The sequence below is a fragment of the Passer domesticus genome, chromosome 2 (genome assembly GCF_036417665.1).
Source record: "Passer domesticus isolate bPasDom1 chromosome 2, bPasDom1.hap1, whole genome shotgun sequence".
NCBI classification, from domain to species: domain Eukaryota; kingdom Metazoa; phylum Chordata; class Aves; order Passeriformes; family Passeridae; genus Passer; species Passer domesticus.
Window position 1 is genome coordinate 26,502,652 of NC_087475.1, and position 6,000 is coordinate 26,508,651.

A 6,000-nucleotide genomic window follows, 5' to 3' on the forward strand; every position below is an offset into this window, starting at 1 on the left:
TATAGGGAAACTAGTGTCACTCCTCACAGACCTCCTTGCTTTTTTGTAATGGAAAGAATGAATCCTAAAATCCTGTTTAGAAATGCTAATTCTGATAAAGCAGGTTGCTAGCACATACAGCTTATTGTGGTTTTACCAACTCCAGTACAAGTATGATTGCTTAAATCAGCTTAAAAAAATCTCATTACCAATGAGAAAGAAAAAATATCAACTATTTTCTTACTGTATAGCTATAAGCTTAGTTCACCTTGCTGCTTGGTCTCTCAGCATTGGACAATAAAAAAAAGTTATTGCTGCTCAGATTTTTCACAGTACAGAAGATCCATCAGTTAGCAGAGTTAAATGTGTGCTTTTAAAATTATGACAGCGTCTTACAAGAAAATCAGCTCATCCTTAGAAGGTTAAAGGGACTTGTGTTTCAGATCTGCTACTTAAAGATCGTATTTCTGATAGTAAATAGCTTTAAAATGAAAGAACATGCAATGAGATCCAGCAGGAGGTGGAAGCTGAAGCTTGCCAAAGTAAGGCTAGAAACAAATGACAGTTTTAATTCAATAAGGATATTCACTCACTGGAGATAAATGTTTAAAAGCATGGCACTTTATTCATATCTGAAACATTTTAAATCACCCTTCTGGTACAGACCTAGTGACCAGATATGAACTGACATGGGAGCTACTGAGTTGCATTTCCATTCTGCACAGATCAGTCTGCAGGGTATCATTGTCCCTTTTAATCTTAAATCATCTAAATCTAATCAATAGTATAAGCAAAAAAAAAAAAATCTTATCCTTACAAAAAACCTTAAGGTTTAATTGTGCTGGTTTTGTGAACTCTTCTTTGGTTATGCCTACAGGGCACAATACCTTAGGCAGCTCTTGCTGTTCATGGGGCACACCAGAAGCAGTAGGGAATCATGCTTTATGCCTGCAGCATTTTGGTGTGCTGGACAGACTTTTTTATGTGTCATGTAGCCAATGATAAGAATTACAGTGGCTGGAAATAGGGATGGATACTGTCTGTGCCTTAGTTAGCATATGGCAGCCCTGGAAATACAGCAGCTGGGCCTCCTCTGGCTCCAGCACCATGTGGCTTCTGCCCCTAAGCATGTATTTTCCACATAGGCAATCTCATAATGGCCTAGAGCCCTGCTATGCTGAGGCTGCAGCATTAAAAGGGTATTAAACAGATACAATTTTTGAAAGGCCATATGTTTTAGGATGATGTTCTGTGACTCAAGGATGTCCCTGTGCACAAGTGGGGCTCAGATGAAGAGAGCGTTTAATCCAGTTTAACCCTCCTGCTTGTGTTAGTTCTGCATTGCAGCCTATTTGTTGTGACTTTCACAATATTACTACCGCCTCTCCATTTTCAAACTCTTCAGCTGTTCCCCTGTTGACTGAGGAGTCTGAAGTACATTCCATAATGCTATATACTTACAGAAAGTCTACTGAATTGGTGTTAGTCTATCAAAAAAGAAACTTGTGTTTCCCAATGCTTAAAGAGAGGCCAGAAACTATGATTTAAGCTATATAAGAGCAAAACAAATGACATTTAATTTTTTTTTCTTTGGGATTTTTATTCAATACTTACAATAAAGTAACAGTTTTAGATCACAGAATCACAGAATGGGTCAGGATGGAAGTGACCATAGCAGGTCATCTGCTCCAATCCCCCTGCTCAAGCAGGGTCATCCCAGAGCACTTGGCATGGGACTGTGTGCAGATAGTTCTTCAGTATCTCCAGTGAGGGAGACTCCATGCTGTCTCTGAGCCACCTGTTCCAGTGCATGGTCACTGCACAGTAAGGAAGTTCTTCCTCATGTTCAGGTGGAGCTTCCTGTGCCTCAGTTTCTGCCCATTGCCTCTTGTCCCATTGCTTGGCACCCCTGAGCAGAGCAGAGCCTGGCTCCATCCTCTGACACCCCCCTGCAGATACTGGCAGACATTGACACAGTCCCTTCCCAGCTGTCTCGTCTCAAGGCTGAACAGCCCCAGCTCCCTCAGCCTTTCCTCGTATGAGAGATACTCCAGTCCTTAACCATCTCTGACGCCCTCCACTGGACCTGCTCCAGGAGCTCCATGTCTCTCTAGTTCTGAGGAGCCCAGAACTGGATACAGCACTCCAGATGAGCCTCACTAGGGCTGAGCAGAGGGGCAGGATCCAAATAAATAACATTATCTAGATGAATAATACTACCTCTCCTATAAACTGGTAGTAGTACTGATGTTTTGCATCTCAGGATAGTTGTCTTTCTTTTGCTGGTGCCTTGGCTATCTGAGAAGTTTCATTTTTTCCCAGTACTTTTTAGTCATAAACAGAACTCCTTTCCAACTGGAAGATACACAAACAGATGTACATCAAAGCCCACTCCACATTAAATGCTATTGATTCCACAGGGGTAGACATCTGTGGTATACATCTTTCTAAAAAACCTTGTAGCTGCAGCCAGGAAACAGATTCCAACAAGCTCAGCAAAACTACCTGACATTTTCTTAGTCCTGTGCTGTCATTATCACAGTCATGTGACATATATGGAGTTTCAGTAAAAAAAATCACATCAAATAATCTTCTGCAGGCAAGTGATTCCATAAAAATATTTTGCAAGAACACTTGTATTTTGTCAAAACTCCCTAAAATACTGTCAAAATATTTTTGAAAGTTAAAGCAACTTTATGTCAATTATTTAATTTTAAAAATCAGAGCAATAATTTTGGAAGGGAGCCTGGAATTAAGCCCTGTCATAAAACTGAGTTAATATTTCTATGTTTCATTTTGAACAGATCATCAGCTTTTCAATAGGAGTTTTGACCATATCTGGCTTCAGTATTTTAGAGCAAAGACTTTTGATCTTTATTAGCTCTAGAAAAAGGTGTGCGTGGGGAAACTATCAAAATAAGACACAGAAGAAAAAATTGGCATGTAGAAAACCAGTAAAAAAAGATGTGCTAATGTATTTTAAAGGAAATTATTTCTATAAATGTGATAATATCACTAGGCAAACATAACTCATTAAATACAGCATAATCAATAATAATCTCTACAAAGTATTGTGATACTATGGAAGCACAAATGACAACATAATGGCATTTTCTGATTTTTTTTGATGGCTTTTTTTTTTGTTTGTTTTTCTCTAATTTCACTTTAAAGCAATTAAGTCAGATTTGGAGGTTTTACAGTATTATTTTATTTTAAGAACCTACTTTATTTACTGATTTCTCCTGGCACATCTTTCTCATTCCAGTAGCAGCTCTTCAAACCTGTGTGAGCTGAAAGCCTCAAGGTCAAGGTCTGGGTTTTTCTTTACATCACAAGGAAGAAGAGAAAGTGACCAGTTGGCAAAGGAGGAACCAATTGGAGGAACCAACCACATGCTTTTGTTTTAAATGTCAAAAATATTAATGAACTGATAAGCAAATGTCATCTTGTGATTGTACATGAGCTAGCTGTATTTTGGCAGTTTTCTGACAGTGTACTCTTTAAGGGGTCAGTCTGAAGATTTCAATCTGAAATGCTTTTTAGAGTGTTTATTGATTTTTCTACTCTCTTTTCAGTGTTTGAAGAGTCTATCCTGATGCTCATTTTTTCATTTCCAATGAGCTAGTCGAGAAAATGATGTACTAGCTGTGTCCCGAGCTGTATTAAATATATAAATATAAACAGTTTTAAAAATAGAAGGAAACATTTTCATTTTATTTCCTGCAGCAGAGCAATTAGTCACTTTGTAACAATGTGTACCATTCTTCCAGGCAGAAATGACTGTCAAGGTAACAATATCCCCTGCAGAATACATCTTGAGCGTCATCTTCCTACAAATATTGGAAGAAAAATTTCTATGCACTTTAGTGAACTCTTTGTATTTATGCAGCTGATTATCCATCTTCTAAACTCCACTTCATACCAGCTGAAGCTTTTTCTGTTACAGTTCTTGAAGATTACTGACTTCATTCACACTATTGAGAGGAGTCTATATATGACTATATATATTTTTAAGGAAAAACAAACAAAGCTTGATCCATAGAAAGAATAGCCTTCTTAAGAAAATAAGAAAAATTCCTAGTGTTCCTGCCTGCCACATTTTAGCCTGATGGTTATTATCCCCACACATCTACATTAGTGGATATGGCATTTTTCTCTGTTTCTCACATTAAACTATTGAATCATTTTTCTATGCCTGGTTAAAAAACTACCATATTGATTAGGTTAAGAGGTGCAATAAATAGGCTAACCAAGTGACTTTTAAGGCTTGAATTTATAAAGGCATTTAGGAATACATGCCCCTATTGCTGTTAAAGCATTGATGAGTTTTAGGCTTGCAAATGTCTGTGAACCCAAGCCTACATTACGTGCTCCCAGATGCTCAGATTAGAGGAAGCTGTAGAATTTCCAAGTGCAGTTTATTACTACCAGTGCTGAGCTGCTAGCAGTTGAGGGAGAAAAGGAGCAGCACTGGAGCTGCAAAGATTTGCCAGTACTTAGGTTTGTGCTTTAGCAGGAGAACCACATTTGCTTCCTATGTGCAGGAGCATTTCATTGTCCTGAGGCAGGGTAGTTTTTTTTCTGTAGGTAACTTCTTATGTGTCACACTGTTCAAAGATTTCTTAAATATAAAATCTAGTGGGTTAGAAACTAATCTCAACACTTCCTCCCTCTTGAAGGTCTGTAGCAGTTAAAAGCATATTCTAGGAGAATCAGGCTCCCAGAGACAGAAATAAATACACACAAGCGATACAATCAGGTAGTAACTGGAGCCTTTGAGAATGGGGTTTGTTGACTCTATTTCTTGGGTTTCCTCTGTGTGATTAGATCAGCTCTAAACTGAGAGCCTGTGTAGCCATATCCTGTGTTTCCATTTATAATGTCAGATAACACCTTCCATCTCAGGATGTCTGTCCCTGCACACATATTTTTAGTATTCTCTGAAGCAGAAAAGAGTTATAGTCCCCATTTTACACAGAATAAAATATGGAAATGTAGGCATGCAGAGGTGAAGCATTTTGCCCAAGGTTATAAGGAAATAATCTGCCCGGTTCAGGAATATAACGCAGATATTCTCTTGTTCTTATACTTTAACTACGGAACTATTTTTCCTTCCTACTCAGAATGCTCTCAGTGTTTTAAATGCTGCAATTATCCTTTGACTGCTTCTATTTAAAGACAGGGATATATACTCAGCACATCTCTTCAAGGCACAACAGCAGCCTATATTTATTAACAGATTGTTCAGGTTTCTCCAACCTCCTGAAGAAAGAAGTCATTATTTTCTTTCTAGGGCCAATATGGAGTTAGAAGTCAGAAAACCCTCTTATCCTCAATATAAGAAAAAATAGTGAACACCATATTCCAGATAATTCAGAAAGAATACTTTTTCTCATGAAAATTGGAATTCACTGGGTTATGATTACAGTTATCACTATTACTTTATGAGGGAGAGAGTATAATAACAGTGGCATAATCTTTGTGTTAAAGTCTTCTAATAATCTTGTTTAGTAATGTCTTTTTTCCAAAATGAGCTGTTTGCAATCTGAAGAAATGAAATTTTCCTTCCGTTGTTTCTGATTTCTTGGAGAACTGCATGGTGAGCATTATTTTCCTGCTTTATAGGAACACTATGAGACAACTAAATATGTGATCAAATAAGCAAACAAAGCAGAGTCCTGTCCAGGAAACTGTGCAGGTTCATTTCATTTCCCAGTCACTTCCTCTGCTGGACAGAAACACAACATAAACCAGACAGAGTTGTTTATCAAACCATTAAGATGGAAAACATCACACTGAGTCATTCCAACACAGTCTGCTTCACTGAATAGAGAAAGAATTTCAACAACAAACCTTATACAAGTCAATACTTGAAAAATCAGTGTTAGGTGAAAATAATAGGTTTTCCTCAATGGTCTAATATAATGTGAGGCATCTAAATTCAGTTATGGGCGTGTTAGTATTATTGCCTAGTTAAATTTGCCTACTTTTATTTGCCAAAGGGAAAAGTAGTCATGTTTA